Genomic DNA, 17,379 nt, shown 5'->3' on the forward strand with positions numbered 1-17,379 from the left:
TTATTCGCGAATAAACTTTTAAACCTTAAAGCTGGTGAAGTTTTGAGAAACAATCACAAGTTGGTTCAACTCTATGTGAGTTTTCGTATTAACTATAAGTTTTACATTTATAACAGGTTTGAATGAAGCAGAAGAATCAAGGAATGAAGAAGTAGACTTTAAAGAGAAAAATAAATGAAAGTGCTTCGTACTTCTCCCTTTCAAGTCATTCATATTTTTTACCAGCAGGCATCGACTGTATCGACTCATGCATTTACTCTTTTCAACATTAATTTGCCTGTTGTCATATACAAAAATTCAAAATAGCTCTTGTGAGCTGAGCTAAAAATGAGTCATAAAGGCAAACAAGTTTGGAAGAAAGAAGAGAATTCGAAACCTCAGTGATTGTTTTGTGTTCTCACAGTTCTTATAGTGAAACCTAGCGAGACGTAACAAGAGAAATAACTAAAAAGCGATCATCCAAGGAAAAATGAAGATAAATATCAAAATGTACCTTTAATGCTGACACTGATAAGAGATGTCCGGACGATTTCTTAGAACTGATAACATGATAGTCTGTCTTTCAATTCTGTTTACGCTTGAACATACACATTCGATTCGAATGAAAGAGCTGTTCTCGGCTTCGTCGTTGCATCTTCTTTTGTTCATAGCAAAAAACGGAAGAAAAATTCGGAGCTAGAAACGAGAATTCAATAAAGTATGAAATAATCTACCTTTAGTACAAATGGGGGCCTTGAATATTCGGAAGCCATTTTAAAAACCGGGAAAATGTGAGGATGTTTTGAAGATCCTTTTGCAAATGATACCATTATTGCAGGGACGCTTCGTTCGTGCGTCTTCTTTTGTTCATAGGAAAAAGTAGAAGGAAAATTACAAAGGTAGAAACGAAAATTCAATAAAGTATGAAATAATCTACCTTTAGTTTAAATGAGAACCTTAAATACTCAGAATCCACCTTAATAATCGCCAAAATGTGAGGATGTTTTGAAAATCCCTTTGAAAACGATACTAGTTTAGATCCCAGACCTCTCCCGTCTCTGCACATGTGCAGACGTTGTTCAGCTCTGTCCATTGGTGTTTATATTATCTATTTTCGTTCATTGAGTTATTTTGTTTGAAACCGTTGGTATAAAGCAGACCTCCGAAGCTTGTGGAAATTGTGTGTGGGGGAGGTGGGTATGCAAATACATTCGTCGCACTTCCCTTCCCAAGGGCCTGCAACAGCACCCCTTGCAGTGTTCCTGACGTATGTTTGATATACGTCCCAATTGTACTTTGGGTAGAACACATGGAATACATAAAAGAACTAAGAGTTTGAGTTTGGTTAAATCCGGAGTTAATATAACTATGTTTACTAATATTCGTGTTTTTCAATATTTACTTATAAATACCCTCAAATACTCTAATATATGAAAAAAAAAAAATTGAAGTTCGTTGAAGGCAGTTCCTGCTGTTTTTACGTGAGCAGATAGCTCTTGGAACCACCAAAGTCAAAGCCGCTTATCAGTTATTGCTACCCAATCATTAGGGAACTTAAGCACCAGACGTTTTCTAGGGGGCGACGGCAACCGGAAGTTAAATTTACGTCCGGTCCACGTTTCCCACCGACATGGTCAGTAGTCGCGACTCTGCGCCAACTTTGTTTTGCTCATTTTGACGTCGCCTGTAAAACGTGAGTTTCACCTTTATGATTTTCTTACTTTTATATGATTTTGCTCTTGAAATTTTGTTCGTATTGATGCTTGAGCTGTTATTTTGCAGTTGAGGAACTTGCATGAACGGTTGTCATGTATTTAATTTCATTGTTTGAACATATTAGACTCTGCCGTGAAGATGGCTACCAGTAAACAACCTGCAATGGAATGAACAGATGAACATGATATTCTTCTTTTGCGTGAAATGATTGCTAGTTAATTGTTCCAGTTCAAGAAAGGCAGTCCAGACCGTGGTAAAATCTGGGAATCAATCTATGAAAGAACAACCTCGATAATCCAAAATTTATGGTAAAGAAAAAAAGGACGTCAGAGATCGATGGAATCTGCTTCAGACCAAGTTTAAACGCACTCAACAAGAAGAGCTTCGAGCTAGTGGCATCGATTGTAAATTGTCCGAAAAGGATGCGCTCATAAAAGAGCTATGTGAGAAAGAAGATAGCTTTTCCGCTAAAGAAAAGAAAAAGTCAGACGATAAAAAGGCAGCTGAAGAAATCAGAAAGAAGGCCATGGAGCGCATGGCCTCGAGAAAGAAATCAAGTGAATCAGCTGGAGGCAGCACTAAAATGAGCCGGAGAAGCGGAGGTGATGCTTTTGAATTCTTGAAAGAAAAAGCTGAAAGTGAGTATTCTATTCGACGGCAGGAGCTGGAGCTGCAAAGAAAGGAGCAGGAAGCCAGACTCCAAGAACTACAGCTTGAACAGTTACGGAAGCAAGCAGATTTCACAGGCGTTGATGACCATGATGCAAAATCTGATTAAGAAGTAAGATGCTTAAAGAAAAAAAGACTTTTGTTGCCCTTTGCAGAATTCGCTTTTACTTTTTAAGAACGTTAGATCCTTGAAGAAAGAATATGCAAAGTTTTGATTCGGTATCAACCATGAACTTTCAAGTTTAAACTCAATACAGTTTTTAGTTATAAGCAGTTACACAGTTTATACACGTTCAAATTTTTCCTTGTTCTTAGGACAAAGTATTTTTGTTTAATAAAACATCCTGAAAAACAAGATTTCACTGCCTGCCTCTACAGAGTTAAGTATTGTATTCAATATATACAGCTCATCATACTGTGCACTGTGAGAACTTACAGAGAAACTGTTCGTTACTTGGCAGTTGTGTTTTGCAGTCAGTTGATTCTTAATTCATTGGTGACAAGTGTGCAACAGGATTTTCCTTTATTATATAAGCAAGCGTCCATTACATCAGGAAATACTGTATGTATGCTTACTTTTATTGGCTATAAATAAATCCATTCAATGTAGAATATTTTTTATAAAATTTTCCGCAAGAATTTTCGAAAAACTGTAAAAAAAACCCCCACAGATTTCATGTTTTTGTGGCATATATAAACGCGTGTCTCCGTGAGACATCGCGCTAATAAATAAACCTCGCGTGGTACATTTTTTTCGCTTTTTGTCTTAAAGCAACTGAACAGTGCTACGATGCATTTCCTCCCTGATATGTAAAACCACGAGTTTGGAAATCAAACCATAGAAATGCATTGCTTTGCCAGTGAAAATCCGATTTATACAGGAACATGAATTTTTGGCGTTGAGTCTCGAAAGTCTTTAAAGGGCAAAGAAAACCTACTGCTGAAAAATCTACAAGTGAAAAACCTGCGTAGAAAACGTCCGATTTTTTTCATGGAGAATATTTTTGGGAGGAAAGTACGGTATTCAAAGCACCAACGAAATGGCTTTTTAAAGGACCGTACCTTTACGCGAGTTTTCGATTTCCCACCATCAGATTTGATGCGCCCACGCTATTGACGTTCAGCGGATGTACGCATGCGCATGCAAAATGCCCTCCTGTTCTTCCAAGGAAGGAGTGTTCAGCCCAAAAAATTCGGCGATGCTGTTTCCATATAAACATGTTATTGCATTGTGAAGGAGTGCGCAGACTAGATACATTTTCCCAACACTGCTCATGCCAATATTCAAATTTTTCTTAAAATGTATATACAAAATTTTGAAATCATTAATGATATTGCCAAACAGCCACTCAACAGTAACTCTGACAGACCTCATCTCAGCATTGTATGCTTCCATCATTGCAGTTAAAATGCCATTACGGTATGTTGCTTGCAGGTGAACTCGTAAAGGATAAGCGGGGTCCCCAAACACACACATCTGGCCTACATCTGCCACGGCAAAACTTACTTTTTTACCGCAAAACTTAGTTTTCCACGGCAAAAGTTACTTTTTTGCGGCAAAGCTTACTTTTGTGCTTGTCATTAACACTGGCTACTAAACAAGGAAGGGGGAATTGGGGAATAGGAATGGGGAACGGGGAGTCTTTAAAATGGAGAATCTTTTAAAGCGGAAATCTTTAAAACGGGGAATCTGACATCATCGCCATAGGCTCCTAGCAAACGGCCGTGAATGATACAATGTTCTTGTACTGTAGCTCCTTTAAAATCTTTGCTTCCTTAATGACGGTTTCTGTAAAGTCTTGAGTTGTACTGAGCAGCTTGTTGACAACAACATTTTCGGCGGGCTTTTCTTTCGGTTCGTCTTTTGCGACAAAAACCGCTCAAAATGTTCCTTGCATTATAATTCATGGCCAACTATCTCTTCCCAGGAAAAACGCGGGAAATCACCAAGCCTATCTATTTCTTTGACCTAACATCAACATGAGCTGGAAAGGGCAGAACGTTGCCTTCCGCTTTAATATGTTTTCCATGGTTTTTCCGCCATCTAGATCACCTTTGGGAGAATTTATGACAAGCAAATATAATTTGGTTTTCATACTTTTCTTTATCCACTGAAGGTACATTTTTTTTTAGTTTTTTTCTTTTTGTGTGTGTGAGAACGGTACTGTTTCTGAATGAGTATCACACAACAACGAGGAAAGGACCATAAAACTAATCCAAGACATCAGAAGGCATCTTTTCATTGCTACTGAATGAAACTGAACATTGCCACACAACCAATGCACGGCAATGCACGATTGCACGGGTTCAATTTCACTCACGGGGGAATTTGTTTGTAGATTAAATGCAATTGTCGCAAAGGAAATAATTGAGAAAAAATTATGTAAGAAAATCACTTACAAATGTGGCAAAAATAACAAATGTAACAAAATTCAAAACTTAGAAAGAGAAGAAGCCAAGAAGAGCCCCGAAATGTCCGCAAATATCGCAAAAGTAACAAGGATTTTTGTTACTAGCTAAAACGCCCATGACAAATATCGCAAAAATAACAAAATTAATGTAACAAAATTCAAGACTTAGAAAGAGAAGAAGGCAAGAAGGGCCCCGAAATGTCGCAAAAATTGCAAAAGTAACAAGGATTTTTCTTGGTAGCTAAAAACACCCGTGACAAATATCGCAAAAATAACAAATCTAACAAGAAAAGAAGCCAAGAAGGGCCCCGAAATGTCCGCAGTAGTGGATAAGGCACCGGTTACGCCGGTTTTTTGTGGATTTAATTAACTTTTTGAGTGATATGAATTAACGCAGACGACGTCATGCATCTCATTAAGATAGGATGATGTCATAGTTTGAATTAATGCCAATGACACCATGCATCCATTAAGATAGGATGATGTCATAGTTTATTTTTAGCTGGGAAGGAGCAAGTGACTTCAGAATACCCTAGAGGTTGACGTCATCAAAAAATGTTGAGATCATAATCTATAAATAGAAAAGTGATTTTTTGATATAATCAGCTATTTACTATAGTCTTCTGGTTGGCAAATTCTGAACGTGCTATCTTTGCAGATTATACTAACTGAAAAATCTTTAATCATTCAATTATTTTCAGCGATTTGAAAGGGATGGAAATTAGTCCTCTTGTTCGTTCTCCTCTTTAGAAGGTGAATAAAAATTGGTTCCCAACGTATTGGCGTTTTTGTGTGTAATTGCTCCACAATCGTGACACCGAAGAAAGCCCTCTTTGATGTAATTTCTCTCCTCGGGGATCTGGTGATCGCATATAGGACAAATCTTGTAGTTATCGTGCCAAAAGCATTTAGGACATTTCATGATCAATGTCGAGTACACATTAGAGTTTTCGCAATGTTCACAGGGACTTTTAGAGTGAAAGGTGGAGGACGTTTCACGGCTACTACTTTCTGTTTCCTCACTATTGTTTTCAGTGTCTTTGTCGCTCTCTTGGGTGCCTCAAGCTTGAACGCCATTCTCAGAAGCCACTTCCTCCTCCTCCTCCTGATTTTCAATATCCGATGAACTCTCCTAATTATTACTCTCGTTATCGGCAGTATTTTCTACATTTCGGTAGCCTTTTTTCCTTTTCTATTAAATGACTTAACAACTTTTTGTTCTTGATTAAACCTTTTTCGATTCCTAACTCTGCAAGTCCATCTAGAAACGTATTCAGCGCACCAGGCTTGGTAACCTCATTGTTATGAGGGAGTAACGCATACTCAACTAGCTCGGCGATATTACTGATGGGAATAGTGCGTTTATTTCGAAGTAATTGTCCGCTGGGAGTCCAGAAAAGAATATCATTGGAAGCGGCCATACTATGCAGCAAATCAGAAGCACGCTTTTCCGATTCCGCTTGGGAAAGATGACTCAAAACATCTTTTATTCTTGGTTCTTCATCCTCGCTTTCATCACCAGAACTTTCGCTTTCTTCATGTTCACTCTCGTGTGCTTCTTCAACCGAATCTATCTTTCTCTTCATTCTGATGAGTACCCGTGACAGACTTAGCTTCAAATGAGTAACTTATAGCTTTGTTTCCTCTTTTATAGTATCAAAAATCCTAGGCTTGTAACAGCAGGTAACAATAGGTCTTGAATAAAACCATCACCCTCTTGTACAAGGATTCGCTTCTTTGTTTTGTAAGGGACATTTGTTGCTACTAGGTTTACTAGAGCATCCTTATATGGCAACACGTTCCGCTTATTTTCCTCGGAGATAAGAATGTATTCCTTAAGTATATTGTATAAGACTTGGACTAATGCATGTAGTTGTTGTGGACTGGCTGTTCGTAAAAGAAACTGTCCCTGATGAGCTGAACAAACAGCTAAGAATTGAATAAAACCACGATTGTTCTCGACAACTTGAGACATTGCGACAAACTGAACTTATGATAGTAGTTTGTAGTCTTTTATTGACTGTCGTGGATGGAAAAAAATACTAAATGTGGTGGTGGTGGAGAAAAACAATGGAAATGTGGTGGCGGTGCTGGTGGTGGTGATGGAGGGAAAACAATAGAAATGTGGTGGTGGTGGTGGAGGCAAACAATAGAATTTTAAAGCCTTCAAAACTATATCAATGCGCGACATGCAACCATTTTCTCAGTCTACATTCTGCTCCGGAGGAGTTGACATGAGTTGGTTCTGTTCCGTTTGCGAAAAATCATTTAGTAGAAAGGATAGCATGCAAAGGCACGTGATGTCTAAACACCGCAATGTTGGCCTCACCCCATTTCAAATGAATGACCGGGTCCGGAAAAACGGCCTGGGTTCGATCTCTTTTGCAACAAGCTTCAGAGGCAATTTACGCTCCCTCGGAGAAGATTGTTTGGTGTTATTCACAATGGTAGCCTGCGTATACAGAAATGCTAGTCGCCATGCCATACAATGAATTCGTCAAGGGAATTCCTACGGCTTTGGAGCAGGATTCCTATTTTGATGTGAACAAACGGAATTTGATCCTGTTTGATGATCAAATGATTGACGCCAGTAAAGACAAGCGAATTGTGAACCTCTCTACTCGTGGTTCTTTCTCATCATCGCAATCTAAGCGTGATTTATATCGTGCAGAATCTATTTCACCAGGGGAAAGGTAGTCGCAGCATAAGCCTAAACAGCCATTATTTGGTGCTATTCAAGAATACACGAGACAAATTGCAAATCTTGACTCTTTCCAAGCAAATGTATCCCGGACAAACTGATTTCTTTTTAAATCAGTACGAAGAGGCTGTAAAAAGACCTTTTCGTTATCTGCTGATTGATCTGAAAACTACTACCCAAGATAATTGTCGACTGCGAACATACGTCCTGCCCAGTGAAGAAGGTTTTAACCAAGCAGGGTTTCAAGAAATTTTCAATTCCTCAAGAGCTTTTAAAATATCTAAAGCAGCCTGTCCCACTTCTTCCAGCTATGCAAGAAATACAGGGCCACATGGATGACTTGCTTTCTGGAAACGATCTTCGGGACGATGAAAAAGCTAAGAGGTACTTTCAGTTGCAAAACAGATACCTGGCTTTTAAAGAACAATTAAATACAAGAACACGACCGGAAGAAATAACCAGTACCGTTCCAGACTTAACATCAAGCACACAAGATTCTTCGACAGCAACGGCAGCATTCTCCACTCCCATGAACCCCTTCAACGTAACACCTAAATTAACACAAGCGGCTATCTGAAAAAACCTGAAAAAGAAAGCTCCACCCCACCACCACCCATAAATCCTGCTTTCCTGACCCCTCCTCCCGCAGTAGGAACCCCATCACGAGGCCCGAAGGGCAAAAGGCGTCGGATTCAATTTGTAAATTATTTGGATGATCATAATGCTCATAGCAAACAGAGGAAACGAACTCGGCATAAGAAATTTCGAGTAAGACCTTACAAGTACTCCATGGGCGAAGAAGATGATTAATTTCCATCTCTTTCAAATCGCTGTGTATTTGACTCTTTTTGTCACTGGTTTTCAATAAAGTTTTTTAAAACTGTATCTCGTGTCTTGTCAATTTATTTGTCGCGTGTTTTAATTGATCCCTGTTAAAGGAACAGTATCCCGTTACTGCGCATGCACCAAACTTTGATTTTTGAACAGGATGTCGCGAAATCAAAAGATGCGAGGAGAGTAAAAGAACCTTGAAAAATCCGTTTGCATCGCGCTTGGCCGAGTTCAATACTACACTAAAACTTCTCAGGATTACAGATCAATGATATATTGTTCCTGTTAAGTTTCGATTTGGGCCAAATCTGGATTTTTTGGCGCTACTTTTATTGCCGTTGGCCGGAGGTCCAAAAGATGGGAAGCGCTTTGATGCCGATTGAAGGCTTATTTCTTCTGCTAGCATCCATACAAGCTCAGATAAGATAACTGTGAAAGGAATACGCAGAAATGAAACAGCAACAACAAAGACTGTAAGAAAGAAACCATTGAGACATTGATGTGACTGAGGAGATCTTGTGGAATAAAGCTTCGTGAAGCAGAATGTTCTGCAACGACGCGTTAGTAAACTTTTAAATGAATCTCCCTAACGGCCGACAAAATCAAACAAACAGGCGCTACATGTTTAGAAAAACTAGTTCCATTAAATCATAATATAATTTTTGACTAACATTTGCGATGATTCATAGCGTTGAGATTGCATTTTTATTTATGTCATTCCAACGTTTGAGGCTAGAACGCGAGCAAGTCAGGCAAATATTACTGGACTTGGAACAATTGACCTCTGACATGAGTTTCACATTAGAAAATCTGTTTTTAAAGCGGGCGGAAAGAGATTTTCGGGTCGCGAGGCGGCCCTGCTAGCGATAAAATCGCGATAAGTCTTCGTGCCGCGAGCCAAATTTTTAATAAGACGAAAGATTTCTTCGAAAGTCTAAAGTATTGCTTGAGAATATAAACAACAAATCTCCGTCGGCGGTGCGGTCCGGAAGGAAATCTTGTCGAGTCAATTTGACAGTTCTATTGTCTTTTGAAGAAAAACAGATGACACTCGCGCGTGCGCATAATCGGGACACTGTCCCTTTAAGTTATTAATTGTTTGTGTTTTTATAATAATAAGTCAAGTTTCTCTCTAGGGGTTTTTACTGTGAAGCCAATTTGTATGCAACTGTGGGCTTATTAACCCGCATAATTAACTGACTAACGGCGCGTGAATTGACAAGACCATAAGCTCATCAAGCGCTGAGACTTCAATAGCTAGTCGTTTCCTCAAGATAGAACAGAGAAAACGCTTTTGTAATGGTAAGTCAAAATTGAAATAGAGAGTTTTCAGTTCCACTTTGTGTATGTGTGTGTGTGTTTTGTTTATATATCCGATTTTTATTAGCGTTAAATTTATACCCTGTGCAATACTTTGTGCAGAGTCAAGTAAACAAAGATTGACATTTTTGCTTGATGGGCAGTTTTTCGCTTCGCTGCGCTTCGACCTCATTTTCATGATTTGCCCGAAAAAAATTAGCACGATTTCTCATTCGCCTAACCTCCTATTTCCTTTCGTACAGAGTCAAGTAAACAAAGATTGACATTTTTGCTTGATAGTCAGTTTTTTGCTTCGCTGCGCTTCGACCTCATTTTCATGTTTTGCCCGAAAAAAATTAGTACGATTCCACATTCGCCTAACCTCCTTTTTCATTCTTTTGAAGTAAAGATTTTTCAGTTAACATCTGTGTCTTGGTTTTGTTTATAACTGATTTTTAGTGAAAATAATTTAATGATTAAAGATTTTTCAGTTAGTATAATCTGCAAAGATAGCACGTTCAAAATTTGCCAATCAGAAGACTATATACATAGCAAATAGCTGATTATATCAAAAAATCACTTTTCTATTTATAGATTATGATCTCAACATTTTTTGATGACGTCAACCCCTAGGGTATTCTGACGTCACTTGCTCCTTCCCAGCTAAAAATAAACTATGACATCATCCTATCTTAATGGATGCATGGCGTCATCGGCATTAATTTAAACTATGACATCATCCTATCTTAATGAGATCATCGGCGTTAATTTATACCACTCAAAAAGTTAATTAAACCCACAAAAAATCGGCGCAACCGGTGCCTTATCCACTACTGTCCGCAAATATCGCAAAAACCGCAAAAGTAACAAGGATTTTTCTTGCTAGCTAAAAACACCCATGACAAATATCGCAAAAATAAAAAATGTAACAACATTCAAGACTTAGAAAGCAAAGAAGCTAAGAAGGGCCCCGAAATGTCCGCAAATATCGCAAAAATCGCAAAAGTAACAAGGATTTTTCTTGGGAGCTAAAAACACCCGTGACCGTGTGAATATCGCAAAAATCGCAAAAATAACAAATCTAACAAGAATCGAGACTTAGAAACAAAAGAAGCCAAGAAGGACCCCGAAATGTCCGCAAATATCGCAAAAGTAACAAGAATTTTTGTTACTTTAGCTAACTAAAACACCCAGGACAAATATCCCAAAAATCGCAAAAATAACAAATGTAACAAAATTCAAGACTTAGAAAGAGAAGAAGCCAACAAAAGCCCCGAAATGTTCGTAAATGTCGCAAAAATCGCAAAAGTAACAAGGATTTTTCTTGCTACCTAAAAACACCCATGACAAATATCACAAAAACAAAAAATGTAACAAGATTCAAGATCTAGACTTAGAAAGAGAAGAAGCCAAGAAAGGCCCCGAAATGTCCGCAAATATCTCAAACATCGCAAAAGTAACAAGGATTTTTCTTGCTAGCTATAAACACCGATGACAAATATCGCAAAAATAAGTATGTGTAATCAAATGGTGACGAGTGAAATTAGGGAATAATTTCACGCGCGTTTTGTCCGAATCCTTATAATTTCCCAAGCCTTCAGGCGAGGGAAATTATTAGGATTTGGACAAAACGCAAGTGAAATTATTCCCTAATTTCACGAGTATACCATTTGATTACCTATTAATATCATGGGTGACGAATTACGTTAGCAATCGAGGATTTTTGACTTGTTTATCCTGGATCGTATCGATCGATCGTGAACTCCACTCTCTCAAACGTTTAGAGCTAAAATTTGGCTTAAGTTTTCAGAATTTTTCCACAACATACCTCTAAGAATCCTTCTTGATGTGCTCTTTCGTGTGTTCAGGTTTTTTAAAGCGTCTTTTTATGCCCCAACATCTTCATTCATGACAATTTAAAACTTCCTCGCCATCTTGAAACGGAGACGTACGGCAGTTTGCCATGGCAATTTGGTAATTTCACATGTGAAATTACAAATTAACGCTGAAATTTGGCGCCAAAATTAAGGAGTAATTCGTCACCTATGATATTACAAATGTAACAAAATTCAAAACTTAGTAAGAGAACTGAGAAGGCAAGAAGGGCCCCGAAAAGTCCGCAAATGTCGCTAGCTAAAAACACCCAAGACAGATATTGCAAAAAACGCAAGAGTAGCAAATCTAACGAAATTCAAGACTTAGAAAAAGAAGAAGCCAACGAACGTAGCAAGGATGTTTATTGCTAGCTAAAAATCCAAGTAAGTAATATCGCAAAAATCGCAAGAATAACAAAAAGAAAGAGGAAAGGCCAAGAAGGGCCCCGAAAGGTCCGCAAATATCGCAAAAATCGATAAAGTAACAAGAATTTTTCTTGTCGGCTTAAAACACCGAGTAACAAATATCGCAAAAATAGCAAGAATAACAATTTTAAGCAAATTCCAGACTTAGATATAAAAAATATGCAAGAAGGGCCTCGAGAAGTCGGCAAATGTCGCAAAACTCGCAAAAGTAACAACTGAAGGCTTTCTATTTCTTGCTAGCTAAAACACCAAGTAACAAGTATCGAAACTCGCAGGAATACCAATTTTAACCGAAGTCTAGACTTAGAAAGAAAAAAAGCTACGAATGTTATCGAAAAGTCCGCAAATGTTGCAAAAATCGAGAAAGTAACAAGGATTTTTCTTGCTAGCTAAAACACAAAGTAATAACAAATATTGCAAAAATCGCAAGAATAACAAATGTAACAAGATTAAAGACTTAGACAGAGAAAAGGCCAAGAAGGGCCCCGAAAAGTTCCGGAAATCCCGCAAAAATAAGTAAGTAATATGTATGCCAGTAGTACACTAGCTCTATAAATTACAGCGTCAAGGTATGACAGTGTGCTGCATATTGATACAAGAACGTAGGGTATAATTTGTAGTCAATGTTTTTAACTGAAGAATTTTTCATGCTGCGAACCGTTGTTGACTTTGACAAACAGGTCAGTGATAAAGATTTTTTCGCGATTATTCAAACTGTAAAATGAAAGGAGTGTAAAATTTAGTGTGGGAGGAATTTATTGTTGTTGATGATTCATGAATAATAGAACGAAGCACACATAAAAGAGGAATTGTATCAATTGTTATTTGAAATAAATGGATTGGCATACACATATAAATAATATTCATTTAGTAGTTGTTGTTAATTATACATCTCAATTTAAAAGAGACTCACTCACTGGGATTAACAAATTACCGGCAATCACTGTTTAAATAACTATGGGTATTGCACAGAAACATTCATGTATCAATAGGTGGTTTTCACTTGACGTCATCGCGGCCATGTTGGTGGACAGAACAATAGAAAAAAAGTCTTTTGGGAATTTGACTCTATTATTATGCAAAATACGAGCCATAATTTGCTATTGTTTTGTGCACCAACATGGCCGTCTCATCACGTGACTGAAAACCATCTATAGGCGGATCTGATGACCTACTTTCTTTTCTCCCAATTTGCTATTCTTGATATTTCGGGACGGTTGTTATGGTGGGTTCTTGGCCATGAAAAGTTCTGCTTACGTTTTCGTTTGTTGCTAAAACTTGCGCCCTTCTGTGAGCGACACTCCTTTTTATGCATTGTCGTTGTATATTAATGGAAGAACGAAGCATACACATCATGATATTGATATTACGGTATTTTGTTACTGACAGTAAGTAGTTTCACGTTTGTATTGATTATTCCTTTTCGCGAAAATGGAACGCATTACAAAATTACTGGACAAGAACTTATCCCAGTTAAGATAGGAAGAAACAGTGATGCGCGGGTGTTTTTGGCCCCTTTCTTTCCCTTCAACAATTCTTGGCTATTCATGTTACTCTAGCGCAATTATCCATGGCATCTTTACCTTTATTCTTTACAAGTCTGAATTTTTGCAAATTGGAACAATTTTGGTCGTTATCGATGTTGTAATGAAATTTTTGTTACTTTTGCAAATTTTGCGAAATTGGCGGACCACAAGAGGTCCCTCTTTACCTTTATTCTGTTGCTAAATTTGTTATTCTTGTGACATTTGTTAGCTTTTTTCTTTCTTACTCAATCTTTTCACATAGCAAGAAAAAGTCTTGTTATTTTTGCGAAATTTGCGGACTTCTCTTTTTGTAAGTCTAGAATTTTGTAAAATTTGTTACTCTTGCTATTTTTGCCATATTCATTACTCAATCTTTTCACATAGCAAGAAAAAGTCTCGTTAATTTTGCGATTTTTGAGAAATTTGCGGACTTCACGAACCATTCTTGACCTTTTCTCTTTCTAAGCGTGGAATTTTGTTAAATTTGTTATTCTTGCTATTTTTGCCATATTTGTTACTCAATCTTTTCACACAGCAAGAAAAAGTCTTATTACTTTTGCGATTTTTGCGAAATTTGCTATTTCTTCTATACTTTTCTGATAGCCGTTAAAAGTTAAATCTTAATGTGCCTCTTTTCCTGGCAATGTAAAGTTCAATGTTGTAAACACGCCTAGTCCTAGCAATGAACCCCTGAAGGGAGGGCATACCCTTTTGACATTTTTGTGAAATAAATGTAGTACTTACCAAGCAATAAAATATGATTAACTAGAAGGAAATCATCTCCAACATCAAATTTACGGAAGATTATATCCTCTTCTTTTAAATTCTCAACAATAATATCGTTGTCTCTTAGCCAGGACAAGACGTGTTTCCCAAAAACAGAGGATATTTTGCAGGAAAAAAGTAAATGCTCGATGGATTCGACCTCAGTTTGGCAGGAAACACATTTATCTGATTCAGCCATACCAAAACGAAAAAGTTTCTCATTCGTAAATACGATGCGGTTCAATGTTTTGAACTGAAATTCCCTAACTTTTGTTTCTTATGTTGTGCGGAAAGATAATAAGTAAACTCTTTTCCAGTCAATAGTTAAATGATGATACTTTGCAGATAGTTTCTCTTTAGCGGTAGGTATGGTTTGTTTTTTTGGCCAAAAAAGACCGATAGATGTGCTTTGAAGGAGCGTCAAGAATTGGAATTAAGATATCATTTATTAAAATAGCTGGTGTATTAGGCAGAGGAGAAAGCACTGGTGCAGTATTAGCTGTTCGAATTAACAAACGCCATGCTGCTGTCATGGAACTGATTACACTCATAATGAAAAAACTTTGTTCAGGGTTAAGTTTTACATTACCAACAGAAAATAAGTCCCAGATTTTACAGAAGCCTTGATCCGCAATATTTCTTCGGTAAACAGATTCCTTATCAACACAGAGAAACTTGTTGTTCCGTATGACTTGATTTACAATTTGGCGTACTGAACTAGGTTCTCTTGCCTTTAATTCTGACCATGCAACCAGCCATTGCCTATAGAAAGCTGGCAGAGAAATATTTAGTTTAGAAACCTCAAAATTACAATGCAGTAAAAACTTCCCACCAAAAGGTTTCAGAAGTTCTCCTAAAAACATTTTCCATGGACTTTCATAGTCCTCTAAAAATTTTTGTAAGGATATCACTCGCTTGGTGCGAATCATGGATTCAGTATCAAGCATGTTCAAGCCACCATTCTCAACTTCTGAAATAACTGCGTTGCGCTTTACTTTTGTCCTTCCGGTTCCAGATAAACTGATAAAAAATCGATTCAGCTTCTTTCACGAGATCCTTAGAGATTGAAATAGCCGATGCTCTAAACATAAGCTTAGGGATGGCAAAGGTTTTAACAATTTGTATCCTGCCTATAAGAGAAAGGCTTTGCCATTTCCATAACTTTAATCGTTTTCTTAATTGATTCCAGAGTCTTCCAAATTAACGGCGCCTTACCTTGAGCAACCAGGCACTATTTTGCACTTACGAAGGACAGCGCAAGCTGCACAAGAAACAGGCTGGGAGGCACAATTTAAACTTCTGGCCATTCCATATAACCCGTTAGTCTATTGTTTGCGAAAGGATTTTTTAAGTGCGATTTGACTTGCAATGTTTGAAAATTCTGTAAAGATTCTGTAAAGATCAAACGTCTGCGCATACCGATTTTCACACATGAATTGCCCCATCAAATTGAACTTGAATGCTTTCCTTACTGATTTTGTTGAGATTCTTTTCAATCTCAGTGAATAGTGGCTTTAGGATTATTAACCTTGCCGCGAATATTCAGCTTCTATTCACCTCGTGTTGAAAGAATAAGTGCTTTTAAATTGTTAATTGTCCAGTGTGAAGTGCGCGAACAAAATATCAGTCAAGCTGGAAAAGGTGTGTTCCCAAGATTCCTGGTCATGTCCTTGAGAAAAATACTTTAACCCTTTTTAGTTTTTTCCTTCCTCGGGAGTCAACAGAAAATACGTCCACACAGTCGCTTGTACGGTCGTCTTTGTAGGACCCGCCTGCCGCCATTTTGCGTTCAACGCTTATCCGGGCCACAATGCTACTTGTCCTCTTTCCAGCTGTTCCAACAAAAAGGATGGTCACGCGGTCGCTTTAACTGTATTTGTACCCTTGCTTGTAAAGGAACCGTTTGTGTAGAAGTTTTAGCCAGTTCTTCGTTCCCTCCACTTAAACCGCCATTTTTTTCATTTGTTGACCCCGCCTCGCTTTGGCGCGCTGAATCTTCCGGAAGTCAACCAGTTTACCGAAAACTGTTTTCGCATGGTCCGCATAGTTCTAAAAATAACATTTTTGAAATTAAGATATCCCAAAGGCTTGACTGGGAGACTCCCTCTCTGTCCTATTATGGCTTTTGACAATGTACATGTGTAACTTACCAAAAGGGCCATACATTTTCCCAATGAGCCCATTTGGCAAAGCAACAGACTGCAATTCTAATGAATGAACCCGCTTGTGACCATTATACACAATTCTTTGTTGTTGATTAGGACGAGCAATGGGCCTCAGTGTCCCATCAATAAATCCAAAGCAGTTTTCTAGAGGACTGCCTTTTGCATGGTTGGCATCAGCATACTCCTGCAACAATGGAGAGCTAAAAAATCGCGATTCCATCGTGAGATTCGGTGGTTGTGATTGTTAAAGATGTTATCCATGACTTCGTTCGTGATCATGCACAACTCTGGAACTAGTCTTCCAAATCGGCTTATCATGTCTGAATAACGGCATGGGTAAGCGAATCTTCTAAGTAAGATGCATAAACCCCCCACTCTATCAAAGATTGTTCTTTGTGGACAATGAATGTTCATTGCAAGTTGAAGAACGTTTGCCAGTACAGGGATATCTTGTTTTTGGACTCTGAACTCTGACAAACATTCGGCCTCGTCGATGTTTTGAAGATCAAACCTTGAATACGAACTGTGCGGAAAATCTGGGTTCTTGAAGCGGTAGCTCTCCCACAAGACCAAGCATTCATCTTCTGAGATTATGTTACTATCATACGCTAGTAACAGCATCTTGCTTGTTTCACGAAAAGACATTATTCACAAAGGTTTTCTTGAGCTTTCGAGGCAGGTTTCAGGAAGAATTGCCGTCGCAAAAACGCCTCTTTGCTTAATTTTGTATTTTGGCGGGAATTACGGCGCCCTCTTACCCAGGCTGGCTCTTTTACTGACGTCACCGTCGCCCATAAAACGTCTGTTGCTTAAGTTCCTTATTTTGTGAAGGAAGGGCGGCGGGCATTTTGGCCACTATCCTCAAAAGCTTATATGGTACTGGTGGGGAGAGGGCGGGATTGATGATATTTAACGTGGAAAATTGTTTCGTTCAATTAAATATGTTTCTTCCTCTTTTGTTTTAGACTGTTTCACTTACAAGAAAGACTTTGATGAAAAGGGTGTTATTTATTACCT

At 38.1% G+C, this 17,379-nt stretch overlaps 2 pseudogenes; one reads left to right on the forward strand and one right to left on the reverse strand.

Annotated features, from left to right (window-relative positions):
- The first annotated feature begins 1,833 nt into the window (after positions 1-1,833).
- Positions 1,834-2,480, forward strand: LOC140930023 (uncharacterized; annotated as a pseudogene).
- A 13,787-nt stretch (positions 2,481-16,267) lies between these two features.
- Positions 16,268-17,007, reverse strand: LOC140931574 (uncharacterized; annotated as a pseudogene).
- Positions 17,008-17,379: the final 372 nt, after the last annotated feature.

The sequence above is a fragment of the Porites lutea genome, chromosome 3, assembly GCF_958299795.1.
Source record: "Porites lutea chromosome 3, jaPorLute2.1, whole genome shotgun sequence".
Classification (NCBI taxonomy): Eukaryota; Metazoa; Cnidaria; class Anthozoa; order Scleractinia; family Poritidae; genus Porites; species Porites lutea.